This window comes from Lithobates pipiens, unplaced genomic scaffold, assembly GCF_037356315.1.
Source record: "Lithobates pipiens isolate NorthernLeopardFrog02 unplaced genomic scaffold, aLitPip1_a1.2 Scaffold_30, whole genome shotgun sequence".
Classification (NCBI taxonomy): domain Eukaryota; kingdom Metazoa; phylum Chordata; class Amphibia; order Anura; family Ranidae; genus Lithobates; species Lithobates pipiens.
In genome coordinates this window covers 170,435,411-170,455,727 of record NW_027507791.1, presented here as the reverse complement: position 1 = coordinate 170,455,727, position 20,317 = coordinate 170,435,411, and the positions used below count along the sequence as shown (strand labels likewise).

General features: G+C 45.6%; 5 pseudogenes; all 5 read right to left on the bottom strand.

Moving 5' to 3' along the window:
* Positions 1–209: 209 nt before the first annotated feature.
* LOC143947194 (5S ribosomal RNA) lies at positions 210–328 on the bottom strand (annotated as a pseudogene).
* Positions 329–650: 322 nt separating this feature from the next.
* LOC143947931 (5S ribosomal RNA) lies at positions 651–769 on the bottom strand (annotated as a pseudogene).
* A 3,529-nt stretch (positions 770–4,298) lies between these two features.
* LOC143949783 (5S ribosomal RNA) lies at positions 4,299–4,417 on the bottom strand (annotated as a pseudogene).
* A 14,269-nt stretch (positions 4,418–18,686) lies between these two features.
* LOC143949760 (5S ribosomal RNA) lies at positions 18,687–18,806 on the bottom strand (annotated as a pseudogene).
* Positions 18,807–18,901: 95 nt separating this feature from the next.
* Positions 18,902–19,020, bottom strand: LOC143948959 (5S ribosomal RNA; annotated as a pseudogene).
* Between the last annotated feature and the right edge of the window lie 1,297 nt (positions 19,021–20,317).

Here is a 20,317-nt window from a genome sequence, read left to right as displayed (position 1 = left end):
GTAGAGGATTCCAACGAGATGGAGCTTTAATCTCATCTTGATATGACCGCAAAGCTGTACACGTGCTATTCTCCTCAGACTTCTTACCATTGGCTCTGATATCCATGCAATATGATCGTTTGTTTGTAACTATTTGTATCACACATTCTGTGAAGTTGCCTTTGCATTGTATGTCGCATACTACTAAATAAAAAAACAAAAAAAACAGAAGCCTATGGCACCTGGTATTCCCAGGCGGTCTCCCATCCAGGTACTAACCAGGCCCGACACTGTTTAGCATCCGAGATCAGACGAGATTGGGCGCTTTCAGGGTGATGGGGCCGTAGGTGATCTCTTCGGGCACTCTCAACCCTCTTGACAAATGCCAAGATGGTCACCTTGGGAAACAAGTGAAAAAAAAACAGGTCAATGTCAACAACATAAAAAGAAGAATACGGCACCTGGTATTCCAACGCCATCTCCCATCCAGGTACTAACAAGGCCCAACCCTTCTTAGCCTCAGAAAAGAGAAGAGATAGGGCTCTTTCAGGGTGATGCTGCTGTAAGCGATCTCTTTGGGCACTCTCAACCCTCTTGACAAATGCCAAGATGGTCACCTTGGGAAACAAGCAAAAAAAAAAAAACGAATCAACGCCAACAACATAAAAAGAAGCCTACAATAACTGGTAATCCCAGGTGGTCTCCCATCCAGGTACTAACCAGGCCCGACTCTTCTTAGCCTCCAAGATCAGACGAGATTGGGTGCTTTCAGAGTGATGTGGCCATAGGCAATCTCTTCAGGCACTCTCAACCCTCTTGACAAACACCAAGATGGTCACTTTGGGAAATAAGCGAAAAAAAAACAGGTCAACGCCAACAACATAAAAAGAAGTCTACGACACCTGGTATTCCCAGGCGGTCTCCCATCCAGGTACTAACAAGGCCCGACTCTATTAGCCTCCAACATCAAACGAGATCGGGTGCTTTCAGGGTGATGTGCCCGTAGGCAATCTCTTCAGGCACTTTCAACCCTCTTGACAAACGCCAAGATGGTCACCTTGGGAAACAAGCAAAAAAATAAAAATAAGTCGGAAGCTAGAGACAATACGGCCCGAGTCCTCAATTTAATCCATGCGGCGCATGTACAGGGAAGGCCCTTGCTTATGTTGTCAACGGACACGGAGAAGGCCTTTGACAGGGTGGCCTGGCACTTTATGCAGGCCACCCTGGAACATATAGGTCTTGGCCCCAACATGATGAGCTGGGTAATGTCGCTTTACTCCACGCCATCGGCAGCGGTACGGGTGACCGAGTGGTGCTCGGACTCTTTCCCCATCACTAATGGGACGAGGCAGGGGTGCCCTCTGTCTCCCCTAATTTTAATTCTGACACTGGAACCACTTATGTGTCACGTTCGGAATGACCCGAATATTACTGGCATATCCAAACCCTCGGCACACCACAAAATTGCGGCGTACGCTGACGATCTAATTTTTTCCGTCTCCAATCCACACATTTTGCTTCCCAAAATACTTGCGTCTCTACAGCGACACGACAGCCTATATGTATTGAATATATCGGTTCCGGATGGTGAGGCCAAGAGGCTCCGCTCCTCTTTTCCATTCTACTGGGCTGAAAAATCTATACGTTAACTGGGCGTTGACATCGCAGCGGATTTAGCGCAATTGTACCTGCTTAATTTTGTCCCTCTCCTGGATAGACTGAAATCTGATTTGGGAAACTGGAATGCTTTAACACTGACCTGGTTCGGGCGCTGTAATGCATTCAAAATGATGGCCCTCCCTCGGATCTTATACATGTTCCAGACATTACCGATCCGGTTACCCCCAATTTTTTTCAGACAACTGCAGGTGCTGCTCCGGGACTTTATTTGGGCGCGCAAACCGCCCAGAGCCCGTTTGCAATTGCTTGCCAGACCAAAGGACAAGGGGGGTCTGGGTCTCCCAGATCTCAGACAATACTACAGAGTGACTCTGCTAGCGAGAGTCGTTGATTGGCATTGTAATGGCCCACACAAGCAGTGGGTGGAGATGGAGATTGAGGATGGATCCATTCCCCTATTGACCTCCCCGTGGCTCCTGTCCTCCCTACCAAAAGACCTCAGAGGTCACCCCGTAGTGGGAGCTACGTTGGCTGTTGTGCGGAGGTTGTTCCGCTGCACACACATTGCTCCCCTGCCATCACCAATGACTCCGGTTATAGGTAATCCAGACTTCCCACCGGGATTTACCAACAAGAAACTGCGACAGTTGACAGTGGTGGGGAAACAGCGTCTGGGAGAGGTGTGGCCCACGGGAGGGCTCCCGACCACGTAAACTGTCGCCGAGCTTTCTGACCCTCCGCTTGACTTGTTTAGTGCTTATCAACTTCGTCACTTTCTTCTGGCCATACAAAGGGCCCCCTACACTCCTAGAGACCTGACACCCTATAAATCCATCTGTCACAAAAGGGAACCTGTGCGACACACCCTCTCCCTCCTGTACAACCTATTGAGTAGTCAGGAGGAGGAGTCGACCCCCACCATTTATCCACAAATGGGAGAGGGACTTAGGCATCACATTTACCCCACAACAGATAGGGAAGATCCTGACCTTAGTACATAAAGCTTCCATCGCAAACCAATATCAAGATACAAGATAGTCTCACGCTGGTATAGAGTCCCATACCTTCTGAATAAAATGGATAGATCGATCCCGGATGTTTGTTGGAGGTGAAATTCAGATATGGGGACCATGGGACACCTTTTCTGGGCATGCCCGACCTTGAGGAACTTTTGGGTTCCCAGTAGCGTGCCTTCTACACTTGACCGAACAGCCTGTTCGAAAATACAAAAAAACCCTCACGATGCAACTCCTGAATGCCGCCCGGGCCTGCATTCCCGCACTGTGGAGGCAGCCTCAGCCCCTATCCAAGGTGCTGTGGTATTCCAAAGTCAATCATATTCTCCGGATGGAAGAATTGACCGCCACCCTTCACAACACTGAAGAGGCATTTAGTGTTACATGGAGGCCCTGGACGTATTTTACTGGTACTCGAGACTACATTCGGGAGGTGAGCAGTGCCTCCGTCCCAGAAAACGACTGAACATCTAACGTTTACCTACGTAGGCCATGTCTGCCCTGGGTGGCATTCCCCCCCTCCTTTTTGTCTTTATTTTTCTTTTTTTCCCCGTCGCCATCCCCCCACCTCCTCTCTCTCCGTCTTTGCACTCTCTTCTTCCCCCGTCCTCCCTTTTGACTATGCCTTGTCTCCTTACTAGCCTTCGGGACCCAGAAGAACCCCAGGGTTCTGGACATGACCGGCTCATATTTTGCTCTGGTTCACGTAGGTCATGATAAGCTGGCTCGCTGTGGTCCCAGTTGTTCTCCATGATTACATTTGTCCGAACGGAGCTGCACTAGTTATACTGTACTACATGTCGGAGGTGGGGTTTCTCTATTTTCTGCATGAAACTGTAGGACTCCCCTCTGAGAACCCAGAGTTATTTGGCTGCCTATTTTTTGTTAGCATATAATTGTGACCCTGGGTCATGCTGTATGGTTGACTGTTATATTTATATTGTTCTACTTATACTTAATAAAAGAATAAAACAAAAAAAATAAATAAGTCAATGCCAACAACTTAAAAAAAAAGCCTATGGCATCGAGAAATCCCAGGCGGTCTCCCATCCCGGTACTAACCAGGTCCCAACCCTGCTTAGCCTCTGAGATCAAATGCACGCTCAACCCTCTTGACAAACGCCAAGATGGTCACCTTGGGAAACAAACAAAAAAAAACAAGTCAATGCCAACAACATAAAAAGAAGCCTGCAGCATTTGGAAAACCCAGGCGGTGTCCCATCCAGGTACAAACCAGGCCCAACCCTACTTAGCCTCTGAGACCAAACGAGATTGGGCGCTTTCAGCGTGTTGTGCCGTAGGCAATTTCTTTGTGCACTCTTAACCCTCTTGACAAATGCCAAGATGGTCACCTTGGGAAAAAAGGGAAAAAAAACAGGTCAAAGCCAACAACATAAAAAGAATCCTACGGCATCCGGTATTCCCAGGCGATCTCCCAATCAAGACACTACCAGACCAGATCCTTCTATGTAACCTGGTCTTCCCAGGCAGTCTCCCATCCAGGTACTAACCAGGCCTGATGCTGCTAAGCCTCTGAAATCAGACGAGATCGGGTGCTTTCAGTGTGATGTGGCCGTAAGCGTTCTCTTCAAGACACGGCCAACCCTCTTGACAAACGCCAAGATGGTCGCCTTGAGAAACAAGCGAAAAAAACAGTTCAAAGCCAACAACAAAAAAAGAAGTCTATGGCACCTGGTATTTCCAGGCGGTCTCCCATTCAGGTACTAACCAGGCCCGACACTGTTTAGCCTCTGAGATCAGATGAGATTGGGCGCTTTCAGGGTGATGGGGCCGTAGGTGATCTCTTTGGGCACTCTCAACCCTCTTGTTAAACACCAAGATGGTCACCTTGGGAAACAAGCGAAAATAAACAGGTAAATGCCAACAACATAAAAAGAAGCCTACGGCACCTGGTATTCACAGATGGTCTCCCATACAGGTATTAACCAGGCCGTACACTGCTAGGCCTCCGAGATCAGATGAGATTGTGCACTTTCAGGGTGATGTGGCCATAGGTGTTCTATTTAGACACTCTCAACCCTCTTGACAAATACCAAGATGGTTATCTTGGGAAACAAGTGAAAAAAAAAAGGTCAACGCCAACAACATAGACCCTGGCGGTCTCCCATCTGACCCAGACCCTGCTTAGCCTCTGAGATCGGGCGCTTTCAGGGTGATGTGACCTCAGGCGAACGCTTTGGGACATACTCAAAACTCTTGACTGATGCTAAAATGGTCACCTTGGGAAACAAGCGAAAGAAAAACAGGTCAAAGTACTATCCAGGCCGGACCCTGCTTAGCCTCTGAGATCAGATGAGATCGGGCGCTTTCAGGGGGATGTGGCCGTAGGAGATTTCTTTGGGCTCTCTCAGCCCTCTTGACAAATGCCAAGATGATCACCTTGGGAAACAAGCGGAAAAAAAAAACCATGTCAACGCCAACAACATAAAAAGAATGCTACGGCACCTGGTATTCCCAGTTGGTCTCCCATCCAGTTACTAATCAGGCCCGACAATGCTTAGCCTCCGAGATCAGACAAGATCAGGCACTTTCAAGGTGATGGGGCCATAGGCGATCTCTTTAGGCAACTTCTTTGTGCACTCTCAACCCTCTTGACAAATGCCAAGATGATCACCTTGGGAAACAAGTGGAAAAAAAAAAACATGTCAACGCCAACAGTTACTAATCAATCCCGACAATGCTTAGCCTCCGAGATCAGACAAGATCAGGCACTTTCAAGGTGATGGAGCCATAGGCGATCTCTTCGGGCACTCTCAAACATCTTGACAAACGCCAACATGGTCATCTTGGGAAACAAGCGAAAAAAACCAAGTCATTGCCAACATTGGAGGCTAAGCAGGGTTGGGCAATCAGTTTCCTTGCCTGAAATAGGCATCTCAGAACTGCCATCTGGCTACTTCCCGGGTTTCCAACTCCTTCAACTAATCCCAGGAGACCATACTTTGCCTCCATCATGGTGGAGGTTCCAACCACCCGATCAATGGTTCCTGTCACCTCTGTCCAGTAGCGGATCAACTTCGGGCATCTCCAAAACATGTGCATCATGTCTCCCCCCATGTTCCCGCACCGGGGGCAACTTGCGTCCGGCCGTTTGGCCAAACTGAAAAAGTTTACGAGGAGCATAATAGGTTCTATATAATAAGAACAGATGTGACATCCTGTGTGAGGAGAGCCACAATTCACCACAGGCAGGATTCCTGCGGCCAATTATAGCTCAGGGGGGTTTAGTACACACCCCACACTATATAAGGCCGCCAGCATGGCGGCCTTGTATAGTGTGTTGCGGTGGTCAGGGAAAGAGGACGATAGGCAGGGACAGTGTCTTTACTGCTTGGGAACCTAGCACTGTTACAATGGGTGTTATGTGCCTCCTGCACAGTACACACCTGAAGCTACCCTTTATTACTGGTGTTCAATTTCTGCAATACATGCATCTGCAGTGCAGAAGTTAGAGTCGGTGTTGTGTGCCTCCTGCACAGTATACACCTTATTGCTGGTGTTCTGTTTCTGTAATACAGGAACCTAGTACTGTTACAGTGCTAGGGTGTACAGAGAAGCTGGTATATATAGAAGACTACAGCATACAGAAGAAAGGCTAGTGAATACAGAATACAGGTTTCGTGTATGTAGATAGGCTTGAGTATACAGAGATGCTAGAGTAAACAGTGAGGCTGGGGTACACAGAGAGGCTAGTTTAAAGACAAATACAAAGATGTTAGTGTATATAGAGAGGTTAGTGTATAGAGAGAGTTGAGTGTATACAGAAAGGACAGTGCATATAGAGAAGCTAGTGTATACAGAAAGGGTATACATGAAAGCTGACATTCTATACAGAAGACTGGGTAGTGTATACAGAGAGTCTAGTGGGTACAGAAGACAGGCTGGTGTATTCTAGCTAGATTTTACAGTCTAGTGTATACAGAAGACAGGCTGTGGTATACAGAGAGTTTAGTGTATTCAGAGAGTCTAGTGTATACATAAGACTGGCTAGTTTACACAGTGTTTACAGAGATGCAAGGGTGTACAGAGAAGCTGGTATATATAGAAGACTACAGCATACAGAAGAAAGGCTAGTTAATACACAATACAGAAGACTCGTGTATGTAGATAGGCTTGAGTATACAGAGATGCTAGAGTAAACAGTGAGGCTAATTTAAAGAGAGGCTAGTATATACAAAGATGTTAGTGTATATAGAGAGGTTAATGTATAGAGAGGGTCGAGAGTATACAGAAAGGACAGTGCATATAGAGAAACTAGTGTATACAGAAGACAGGCTTGGGTATACATCAAAGCTGACAGTGTATACAGAAGACTGGGTAGTGCATACAGAGAGTCTTTTGGGTAAAGAAGACAGGCTGGTGTATTCTAGCTAGTTTTTACAGTCTAATGTATACAGAAGACAGGCTGTGGTATACTGAGGGTTTAGTGTATTCAGAGAGTCTAGTGTACAGAGATGCAAGGGTGTACAGAGAAGCAGGAAGCTAGTATATATAAGGCTAGTGAATACAGGCTAGTGAATGCAGATAGGCTTGAGTATACAGAGATGCTAGAGTAAACAATGAGGCTGGGGTACACAGAGAGGCTAATTTAAAGAGAGGCTAGTAAATACAAAGATGTTAGTGTATATAGAGAGGTTAGTGTATAGAGAGAGTCGAGTGTATACAGATAGGACAGTGGCTATAGAGAGACTAGTGTATACAGAAGACAGGCTTGGGTATACATCCAAGCTGACAGTGTATACAGAAGACTGGGTAGTGTATACAGAGAGTCTAGTGGGTACAGAAGACAGGCTGGTGTATTCTAGCTAGTGTTTACAGTCTAGTGTATACAGAAGACAGGCTGTGGTATACAGAGGGTTTAGTGTATTACAGAGATGCAAGGGTGTACAGAGAAGCTAGTATATATAAAAGACTACAGCATACAGAAGAAAGGCTAGTGAATACAGAATAAAGGCTGGCTTCTACGGAGAGGCTACCACTACGGAGATGCAGAACACTATATATAGAGAGAGGGTATATAGAGAGGCTAGATTATACAGAGAGGCTAGTGCATAGAGTGAAGCTATTGTATATAGAAGCCTGGTTAGTGTATACAGAGAAGCTAGTGTGTACAGAAGAAAGGCTAGACAGGCTATAAAGAGAGACAAGTTTTTACAGAAGACATTTTGGGGTATACAGAGATGCTAGTTTATACAGAGAGACTAATGTATACAGAAGACAGGCTAGGGCATACAGAAGACAGAAGACGGGCTAGTGTATTCAGAACATAGGCTAGTGTATATCGAAGACAGGCTATTGTATGCAGAAGACCGGCTAGTGTAAACATGCTGGTGTATATAGAGAGGCTAGTGAATTTAGAGGGTAGGCTAAGTGATAACAGAAGACAATCTGGGCTATACAGAGACATTTCATCATTTCATCTAGCTCACATCTCTAATGGAGTTTGTCTCATTGCCATGTTATGCCTTTTCATTCTTATGCTAAATATAGATCACTACACGATTTTAATCATCCACATCAAGCATGCAATAAAACTATCATACATCAAAATAAACCATGTACTCTTTTGCTCTATTTTGCATATTTGTACTGGGACCTTGAGTATGTGACAGTCCTGACACACCATCCTGACTTATTTTTCTTTATTTCTTATTAGAAATGGAGAGTACTATCTCAAAATCCGCTTAAATCTATTCACTTCTACCCCTTTTTGCTACCAGACATGCTGCACATACTAAGAGTAATGTAACCATCGCTCTCTAACGATGTAAACAGTTTTATTGCTTTTCTGACATTGACCGAGTATCTCTGACATTAACTGAGTATCTCTCTGCACTATGATCTTAATAATAATAATAATAATAATAATAGGATTGTGTAATGCAAAGATCAACTTATTATTATTTTATAGAGATTACTATCTCTAAATCATTGTAACAAGTTATAATGTCTACAGCTAATTTTACGTTAAAGCAAAAGTCACACAAAACCATCTTTTTAAAACCTTTTACACACTGCACATTAAGATTAATGCAACCATCTCTCGCTACCTCTATGCAATAGGATTCTCTTTCTGACTCTATTTTGTGTATTACTTCTTCTCCACATTAACTGTCACACTGATAACCATTTGTAACACATAACACTTGCAACACATTTTTTAACAGCGGCAAAATGTGAGAAAAGCAGTGGGACGGTTTACTTGATTGAGAAGTGGTTGCAGTAGCAAAGCATAGCAATACATTAATAACACATAATGCAACTATTTTACATTCATTTTACATTCACATCATGCATACATCCTAATGTAAGCTGTCTATCATTATTAATGTTCATGGTTACTGATACATTATGCCGATGACCAGTGGAAACGGAAAACAGTCAGTGTAAGCCGTCTTCGTGCGTAACATAATTAATGGAACGATTTACACGTTGGAATGTTCAAGCTACGTCAATTTACTCTTAAATACCCTTTAGCTGCTTAGCTCACACTTTGCTGTATGTAGCCGCGTTTACATGTAAGTAACCAATGGGGATTGACATTTCATGTCCATCTCACATCTCTAATGCAATTTGTCTCTTTGCCATGTCATACTTTGCCAGTTATTATACTTTCTCATCCGATATTAACCTAGGCGTTGCTGATATTTCATGATTACAGCAATCATCTCATCTAATTGCTATTCCGACATTCTGCCTTGGTATTTCTTTGCAACGCTCTATTGAACAATGTAAAGGTAAGCTAGATATTTTGTGTATTTCCACTTAAACTCTACCTGTATATACTGTCTCAATATTATCCTTTCTAATTTTGCTAAATTAGATTATAGAGTTTGCTATGTCTAAATCCAGGTTACCTACTCACCTTTATTACGTATACTGCTAATTTTAGGATAATACAAAACCATCTTATTGCTTCTTTACACGCTGCACATATTAACAGTAATGCCGTGAACAGTTTAATTGCTCGTCTCACATTTAGCTGGTATCTCTCTGCTATAGGAAACTGAATTTGTACTACAACGATCACTCATCTAATATCAGTCCACTCAGTGCTACCGGGATAACTTTTACATTTAGAGTAATGAAATGATTTCTCAGTTATTTTGGAGCTACTGCAACTAACGCTTCCGATCTCATTTCGACTGCAATACTTAATCTCTGCTATTGCAGAATATTTAGCTGCTTAGCTCACACTTTGCTGTACGTAGCCGTGGCGATTGGCATTTCAACTCTAATTCATATTCACATTTCTAATGCAGTTTGTCTTTTTGCCATGTCATCCTCTGTTAGTTATTATGCTTTCTCATCCTTGTGCTCCAATATTGGGGTATATTCAGTACATGATTAAAGACACGTAATGAACTTGATTGATAAAAACCTACACACGTTGTTGCTGTTATTTCGTGTATTTCCACTTAAACCCGTTATAGTTATTTTGCTATATTTATTACGCTTTGAATCTCTTTCCTGATAAATTACGCTCTGCAATATTAAGCCATGTAAATTGTCCTATTGGTCTGCTAACAATGCTATGTATAATAATACAAATCTTTTAAAAGCAATATCGTCTCACTGCAATACTTACACTCTGCATAATATATATGAATAATGCGAATAATGCTAATAATAAAGTCGTCTAAAACTCGGCTATAAGTAGAGAATAAAACTATCTTAGATCAAAATAAACCATGTACTGCCAAACCAATAACGGCCAATTACTTAACGTCTATCAGTCAATGACTTAACAAAATAAACTTAGCACTCTTTTGCTCTATTTTGAATAGTTGTAGTTCTCCACATTAACTGTCACATTGATATCACCACTGACAATACACCACTTTTTAACAGCACCAAAATATGAAAAAAGCACTTTATATGTTTCAAAAGTAGTTGCATTAGCAAAAAATAAAGTCCTGTCTTCTTTACACGCTAGCTTTTCTGTATACATTAATCTCTCTGTGTACACCAGCCACTCAATATAGACTAGCCTCTCTGTCTTCTGTATACAGGTGCCCGTAATCTATATACACTAGCCTGCCTTCTTTTTACAATAGTCTTGGTGTCCCAGCCTCTCTGCATACACTAGCCTCACTGAATTCCCCAGACTGTCTTCTGTATACACAAGCCTATCTGTAAAAAAAAATAGCCGTTCTTCTGCATACTCTAGCCTCTCTGTGTAACACAGTCTCTCTCTGGATTCCCTAGCCTACATCTCTGCATACCCAGGACCTTCCTCTGTATAATCTAGCCTATCTGTATACACTAGCCTGTCTTTTGTACAAATTAGCTTCTCTGTAGCCGGTCTTCTGTATACACGATCCTCACTGTCTACTCTTGGTTGTCTTTTGTATACACTAGCATCTCTTTATACATATACATATACAGTGTCTGCCTACACTATCCTCTCTTTGTAACTCAACTTCTCTCTCTGTATACCTTAGCTTCCATCTCTGCATACCCAGGACGTTCTTCTCTATAATCTAGCCTATGTGTATACACTAGCCGGTCTTCTGTAGACATTAGCCTTCCTGTATAAACTAGCTGGTCTACTGTATACACTAGTCCGTCTGTATACACTAGCAAGCTTGCATACACTAGCCTCTCTGTGTAACCCAGCCTCCATCTCTGCATACCCAGGACGTTCTTCTCTATAATCTAGCCTATTTGTATACACTAGCCTGTCTTTTGTACACATTAGCCTCTCTGTATAAACTAGCCGGTCCTCTGTATACACTAGTCCATCTGTATACACTAGCAAGTCTGTGTAACCAAGCCTCTCTCTCTGCATACCCTAGCCTCCATCTCTTGCATAAACCAGGACCTTCTTCTGTATAATCTAGCCTATCTGTATACACTAGCCTGTCTTTTGTACACATTAGCCTCTCTGTGTAAACTAGCCGGTCTACTGTATACACTAGTCCATCTGTATACACTAGCAAGTCTGCATACTTCTGCCTCTCTGTGTAACCCAGCCTCGCTCTCTCTCTCTGTATACCCTAGCCTCCATCTCTGCATACCAAAGACGTTCTTCTGTATAATCTAGCCTATCTGTATAAACTAGCCTGTCTTTTGTACACATTAACCTCTCTGTATAAACTAGCCGGTCCTCTGTATACACTAGTCCGTCGGTATACACTAGCATCTCTTTATACATTAGCTCTCTGTATACCCAAGCCTCTCTGTATACACTAGTGCACCGGTATACACTAGCAAGTCTGCATACACTAGCCTCTCTTTGTAACCCAACTGCTCTCTCTGCATACCCAGGACGTTCTTCTCTATAATCTAGCCTATCTGTATAATCTAGCCTATCTGTATACACTAGCCATCCATCTCTGCATACCCAGGACGTTCTTCTCTATAATCTAGCCTATTTGTATACACTAGGCTGTCTTTTGTACACATTTGCCTCTCTGTATAAACTAACCGGTCTTCTGTATTACACTAGTCCCCCTGTATACACTAGCAAGTATGCATACTCTAGCCTCTCTCTCTGTATACCCTAGCAAGTCTGCATACTCCTGCCTCTCTGTGTAACCCAGCCTCACTCTCTCTCTGTATACCCTAGCCTCCATCTCTGCATACCCAGGACGTTCTTTTGTATAATCTAGCCTATCTGTTTAAACTAGCCTGTCTTTTGTACACATTAGCCTCTCTATATAAACTAGCCGGTCCTCTGTATACACTAGTCCGTCTGTATACATTAGCAAGTCTGTGTAACCAAGCCTCTCTCTCTGCATACCCTAGCCTTCATCTCTTGCATAACCAGGACCTTCTTATGTATAATCTAGCCTATCTGTATACACTAGCCTGTCTTTTGTACACATTAGCCTCTCTGTATAAACTAGCCGGTCTACTGTATACACTAGTCCATCTGTATACACTAGCAAGTCTGCATACTCCTGCCTCTCTGTGTAACACAGTCTCTCTCTCTGTATACCCTAGCCTCCATCTCTGCATAACCATGACGTTCTTCTGTATAATCTAGCCTGTGTTTTGTACACTTTAGCCTCTCTGTATAAACTAGCCGGTCTTCTGCATACACGAGTCTCTCTTTATACCCTTGGATGTCTTTTGTATACACTAGCTGCTCTTTATACATTAGCTCTCTGTATACCCAAGCCTCTCTATACACTAGTCCGTCTGTATACACTAGCAAGTCTGCATACACCAGCCTCTCTGTGTAACCCAGCCTCTCTCTCTGCATACCCAAGATGTTCTTCTCTATAATCTAGCCTATTTGTATACACTAGCCTGTCTTTTGCACACATTAGCCTCCCTATATAAACTAGCCGGTCTTCTGTATACACTAGTCCGTCTGTATACACTAGCAAGTATGCATACTCTAGCCTCTCTCTCTGTATACCCTAGCCTCCATCTCTGCATACCCAGGACGTTCTTCTGTATAATCTAGTTTATCTGTATACACTAGTGTATACAGACAGACTAGTGTATACAGAGGACCGACTAATGTGTACTAAAGACAGGCTAATGTATACAGATAGGCTAGATTATACAGAAGAACGTCCTGGGTATGCAGAGCGCTCAGCTTCAAGGTATGGCCAACGTGAGTAATATGAGGGACACTCCTCACCCCCGCCCCCACCTACCAGATCTGAGTTTCATCCCCTTGCCCTCTCTGCCCCGGTCATCTGGTGGCAGTTTTATGCACTCCCTGGCCCCCACCCATTCATAATCCTTACCGACCTTTCTTTCCGCTGCTCACAGGAACACACTGGATGACTTGTCTAATTAACCAACTTGTACAAGACACAGCTATCCTCCTGTCCGACACCGGTCCCCCTTGGAGGCTTTACCCCTCACTGTTTGGGTGGTCCCTGCCTCTCCCTGGATGCTCCACATATACCACAACGACATTGTCAGAGGGGCACCACTTGACAGGACACAGGGCTTTCATTCCGGTGGCATCTCCCATTGGAGGAAGGGATGATGGCCCCAACCCCTTGGCAGCAGGTTCTTTCATGTACAGACCAGGGCGGCTCATCTTCCCTTCTGGAGTCTTGACCTTAGATGGGGGAGTTGCACTTTGGGGGGTCTGAGTGATACCTAATGCGCTGTACTGGAAGGGCTTGACATTCCCGCATATGTGTCCCCTCCCCCTGGATGCGCCCCTTGTCCCCCCCTCTGGCTCCCACCTACTCTTTGCTGACATTGCCTTCTGCAGCTTTCGGGGACCCTGGATGACTTATTTATTGAGCCTATTGGTACGAGACACTGCTTCCCTCCAGGGTGACTCTGGACCCCCCTGGAGGATTTACCCCTTACTGTTTGGGCGGTCCCAGCCTCCCTCTGGATGCTCTACACAGCCCCCGATGGCGATGCAGGAGAGACACTAATTGGCGGGCCCTAGGACTGCTGCTCGGGTGAAGTCTCCCATTGGATGGAGGGATGGTGGCCCCAGCCCCTTGCCTGCCGGATTTTCCATGCACCGACCAGGGCTGCTCCTCTTTCATCTTGATGTGGTGACCATGGAGGGGAGGAGTTGAAATTTATGGGGTCCGGGTGTTTGCTGGTGGGAGTGCGCTAAAGGACTTGACATTTCTGCATGTTTGTCCCCTCTCCCCTGTTTCCCCCCTCCCTTCCCCCCCTTCCCACCCTTCCCTTCCCTCCTTTCCCTCCCCCTTTCCCCCTTCCACTCCCCCTTTCCCCCCTTCCACTCCCCCTTTCACCCCTTCCCTGTCCCTTTTCCCCCCGGGGCGTGGACAGGGGAGAGGGGGTAAGGAGAGGACAATCTGCCAAAGGGAGAAATGCATTTGTTCGGGGACTGCATGTACTTTAGGGGTATGGGATGGGGGGTAGTGGATCCCATTCTGTGATGCCTTTTCTGTTGTGACGGGCTCCCTCGTGCATGCCTATGTTTAGGGCGAGCCGAGGAGACCCCTCAGTGCTGACAGTTATATGCTCTACCTCTGTTTTGGTTATACTATTGTTTTTTGTTTCTTTGATGTTACTGATTGTCTTTTATTTGCATAGCGGTATCAGACGTGACATTTACCACTGCCGGGACTGGGGGGACTAGGATTCGGGGGCTCCCTCTCCGACCTGTCTACCCAATAACCCAAGTAGGACAGCGCTTTAAACCCAGTGTACATCTGGTAAGCGCTATAGCATAATTGTGCTGTTTTAGTATACCCTTCCTGTACTGTTGAGTGCGGACAACCCTTAATTTCCCTCTCCCCCTGGGGTTGGGGTGCCCGGCCTCTTTTTCCCTTTACCTTTCCTTCCATTTGCCCTTCCTTTCTCCCCCTTAGTTCCCGCCATGCATTACCTACCCAAAACCTACCTTGGTTCAACTTTCTTTGCTTTTCTCTGACGTCCCCCTCCCCCTCCCCGAGGAGCGATGGGAGACTCAGTCAAGGTCACCTCTCTAAACGTTAAGGGACTGAACTCCCCTGAAAAACGGTGGATCCTCCTGGGAAAACTGAACACATCCTGTACTGATGTGGCCTTTATACAAGAAACACATTTTAAAAATACTAGCCTCCCCTTTCTATGGTCGAGATCCTTCCCTAAGGTCTACCACTCTACTAACCCCTCCTCTCCATTCTGATCTCTAGCAGGCTCCCCTGGGTTCTCCAGGATTTTTTGGTGGACCCTGGGGGCCAATATCTTTTTCTTAGGGGCCACATTGGAGAGCGCCTTTTTACATTTGCCACTGTGTACGCTCCCAATGATCACCAAGACACGTTCCTCAGAACTACCCTGCACAGATTATGTGACTTTCGGGAGGGCCAATTGATATTAGGTGGGGACTTTAATGTCCCCTTTCGCCATCGGTTGACACTTCTGCCTCTTGCTCCTCGCTCCCTACCCCTCACCTAGGTCTCTATTCTGGCACCTTAATGAGAGCCTCATCCAGATACCGGAAGTTTTAGCAGATGTGACCAGGGAATTGGACCTTTATTTCCAAGAAAACTAAAGCAGGACTGTGACCCGGGGATAATTTGGGAGGCTCACAAGTCAGTACTCCGCAGGGTACTTATCAGGAACAGCTTGCTAATCTGTTTCGTGAACTTGCCTCTGTGGAAGCGAAACATAAACATACCCCCTTACGGACCTTAGAGATTGAATTGGGGACACTCCATACCCATATTGCTGTCCTTCTCCATTATAAAGCGAAAGCGGCACTCCAGTTCTGTCGTAAACTGACGTAGGAGTCAGAGGACAAATGCAGAAAAATCTTAGCCAGGTCGGTAAAGGAGTTGAAATCTGGCTCTTACATACCACAGTTGATAGATGAGAATGGCCAGAGGGCCTCTACCCCAACCCAAATAGTTGAAGTCTTTGAAAAATGTTACTCTGATCTCTACAACCTGCCCGATTCAGGGTCTGGACAGGACAATATAGACAGATATGTAACCGGTTCTGGTCTACCAACCCTCTCATCGGAATCACGGGAGTACTTGGAGGACCCGATCACACTGGAAGAAGTCCAGACGGCCGTGGGACCTCCGAAGGTGGGTAAGGCTCCGGGCCCTGACGGATATACCGCACAATACTTTAAGACCTTCCTCCCTATTCTCGGCCCGCGCTTGGTGAATTTATTTAATACTCTGAGCTCAAATGGGGATTTTCCTGAGGATACCCTTAGAGCCCACATCTCGTTGATACCTAAGGAGGGCAAAGACCCGGGCCTATGTGGCAGCTACAGACCCATTTCCCTCCAAAATTCGGTCCTAAAACTATTCTCTAACTCCTCGCCACGTGATTGGCACATCACTTGTAGTCCCTTATACATATTGACCAGTTAGGTTTTATTCCCACCAGGGAAGATAAGGACAACACCACTAAGGTGCTTACCCTGATCCGTAAAGCAAAGTCATCTGGGACCCCTTGTCTTTTCATGAGTACTGATGCCGAGAAGGCTTTTGATCGGGTCAAATGGACATTAATGTTCTCGGTCCTTTGCCATATAGGTCTGAGTGAACGGATGCTGGCATGGATAAGTAAGATATACTCACGTACTTACATTCCACCGGACATCGCGCGTACGTTTATGTTGAACTTCCCCCCACCCCTTGTCACTAAGATCCGCAGTTTGCTTCACGGGTGGCATTCTGGCCTCCATTCCTGGTTCAGCAGATGCAATCTCATTAAAATGAACATACTCCCTAAATTTACTTATCTTTTCCAAGCTCTCCCGATCCAGATTCCAGTCCTGTTTTTTAAGCAAGCTCAATCCTTGCTCACTCAATTTAACTGGGCCCACAAAAATCCCAGACTTAAGCGGTCACAGCTGACATTGTCTAAACAACAGGGAGGGTTGGTTCTCCCTAACTTGCGACGCTACTACCTGGCCTCCCATCTGGGCCGTGTATTGGACTGGAATCGAAACAAACTTTCTAAGCTCACTCCCGAATTCCGCTAAGAAGCGCCATGTAGTGCTATAAGTATTTACCCACAGAATTTATGTCACATCCCACTATAGGGGCTTAGTTGAAAGTCAGTCACCTGATCGCTACCCAAAACACACTCACGTCTTTGACTTTCCCCCTATTCCCTATACGTGGCCATCCAACCTTTGAACTGGGGACCCACTTAGAAATTCCAACCTAGACAATGCGTCTAAATTCGTCATTGATGGAAAATGGCCTTCTTTCTCAACCCTAACAGATCCGACAGGGCTTTTCCAACTGCCTTTTTGGAGAGCGGCGCAATGACATCATTTTCTCCATTCCATCCCCAATCCTCAAACGTTCGCCCGCCCTCAGACGGAGTTTGAGACTCTATGCAGGAACGAAGGCCCTTTGGCCCACATTCTCTCTCAAACAGATTACCCACACTTAACCTGTCTGTCCAACTGGGAAAAGGACCTTAATTGCTAATTTTCCCCAGCACAGAGACAACGCATTATCACTTTGGCTCTCAAAATGTCGCTGTGCACGAAGATACAGGAGACGAATTTTAAACTTCTCACCAGGTGGTATTTGACACCATCAAAGCTGCAGAAATGTTTCTCCTCTTCCTCGAACATATGCTGGAGGTGTGGAGAAGAAGAGGGCACGTTGCTGCACATTTTTTGGTCCTGCCTCAGCTTGGTGGACTTCTGGACAGAGATCCGATGCATAACACAAAAATTCACAGACTTCTCCATCCAGGAAGAGGCTGCATTCTTTCTCTTGCACCATTCACAGATTCCCATTAAGAAGTACAAAAAAATCTATTTTACGTCATGTGATAAATGCGGCGAAATCCTGCATCCCTCTCTATTGGAAAAAATGTTCCCCCCCTTTCATTACTCACTGGCTTAAGAAAATAGAGGACATTAAAAAAAATGGAGGACTTGATCCTCACATCACAAGGTATACAAGAATTTTTTAAACAAACCTGAGACATCTGGAATACCTTTATATTCTCACTGGAAGGATGTCGCCTGCTATCGCCTTAGTGCTCTGAGCTTTCCTTGACTGGCCCCTTGGACAGTGGCTGCCATCGTGTTTCGTCCCCTCTTCTCCTTTTCTGATCTTTCAACCCTTCTCTTTTCTGCCTTCCTCCCCTATCTCTCACCCCCTCCACCCCCTCTCTCTTTTGGAAAGAGTGGAAAATTGGGAATGACGGCCCCCCATCCCCCTCTGGATGGATTATGCCGGAGGGACCTGGGGGTTTGTGTGACCCTGGATCTTGGTACAGTACTTTATCCGTGCCTCGAATCATTGTGATTGATGGAAGGCAGACTCACAGTTGCGAATATACCTGTATCAAGTATTGTTCAGCTGCTTTTTGCTCTGTATTTCTCTGTTGCATTATGTACTCGGGGGACCGTCTTCCCCTATTTGGAGAAAAAATTATATTTGAAAAAAAAAAGAAGCCTACGACACCTGGTATTTCCAGGCGGTTTCCCATCCAGGCATTAACCAGGCCTGACCCTGCTTAGCCTCCAAGATCAGACGAGATGGAACAGATTCAGGGCGATGTGGCCGTAGCCGATATCTTCAGGCACTCTCAACTCTCTTGACAAACACCAAGATGGTCACCTTGGAAACAAGCGGAAAAAAATAGGTCAACGGCCACAACATAAAAAGAAGCCTACGGCATCTGGAAATCCCAGGCGGTCTCCCATCCAGGTACTAAACTGGTCCCAACCCTGCTTAGCCTCTGAGATCAGATGAGATTGGGCTCTTTTAGGGTGGTGTGGCCGTAGGAGATTTCTTCAGGCACTCTCAACCTTGACTAACGCCAATATGGTCACCTTGGGAAACAAACAAAAAAATCAAGTCAACGCCAACAACATGAGAAGAAGTCTACAGCACCTAGTATTCCCAGGTGGTCTCCCATCCAGGTATTAACAAGGCCCGACCCTGTTTAGTCTCTGAGATCAGACGAGATCTGGTGCTTTCAGGGTTATGTGGCCATAGGCGAGCTCTTCAAGCACTCTCAACCCTCTTGACAAACACCAAGATGGTCACCTTGGTAAACAAACAAAAAAAACAAAACAAGTCAACGCCAACAACATAAAAATAAGCCTTCAGCACCTAGTATTCCCAGGTGGTCTCCAATCCAGGTACTAGCAAGGCCCGACCCTGTTTAGCCTCTGAGATCAGAGGAGATCGGGCGCTTTCAGGCTTATGTGCCCATAGGCAATCTCTTTGGGCACTCTCAACCCTCTTGACAAATGCCAAGATGGTCACCTTGGGAAACAAGCGAAAAAAAAACAAAACGAATCAAGGCCAACAACATAAAAAGAAGCCTACAATAACTGGTATTCCCAGGTGGTCTCCCATCCAGGTACTAACCAGGCCTGACTCTTCTTAGCCTCCAAGATCAGACGAGATTGGGTGCTTTCAGAGTGCTCGGACTCTTTCCCCATCACTAATGGGACGAGGCAGGGGTGCCCTCTGTCTCCCCTAATTTTTATTCTGACACTGGAACCACTTATGTGTCACGTTCGGAATGACCCGAATATTACTGGCATATCCAAACCCTCGGCACACCACAAAATTGCGGCGTACGCTGACGATCTAATTTTTTTCGTCTCCAATCCACACATTTCGCTTCCCAATATACTCGTGGCTCTCCGGCGATACGGCAGCCTATCAAACTATAAAATCAATTGCACCATCGGCTGTATTGAATATATCGGTCCCGGATGGTGAGGCCAAGAGGCTATGCTCCGCTTTTCCATTCTACTGAGCTGAAAAATCTATACGTTACCTGGGCGTTGACATCGCAGCGGATTTGGTGCAATTGTACCCGCTTAATTTTCTTCCTCTCCTGAATAGACTGAAATCTGATTTGGGAAACTGGCATGATTTAACACTGACCTGGTTCGGGCGCTGTAATGCATTCAAAATGACGGCCCTCCCGCGGATCTTATACTTGTTCCAGACATTATCGATCCGGTTACCCCCAATCTTTTTCAGACATCTGCAGGTGCTGCTCCGGGACTTTATTTGGGCGCGCAAACCGCCCAGAGCCCGTTTGCAATTGCTTGCCAGACCAAAGGACAAGGGGGGTCTGGGTCTCCCAGATCTGAGACAATACAACAGAGCGACTCTGCTAGCGAGAGTCGTTGATTGGCATTGTAATGGCCCACACAAGCAGTGGGTGGAGATGGAGATTGAGGATGGATCCATTCCCCTATTGACCTCCCCGTGGCTCCTGTCCTCCCTACCAAAAGACCTCAGAGATCACCCCGTAGTGGGAGCTACGTTGGC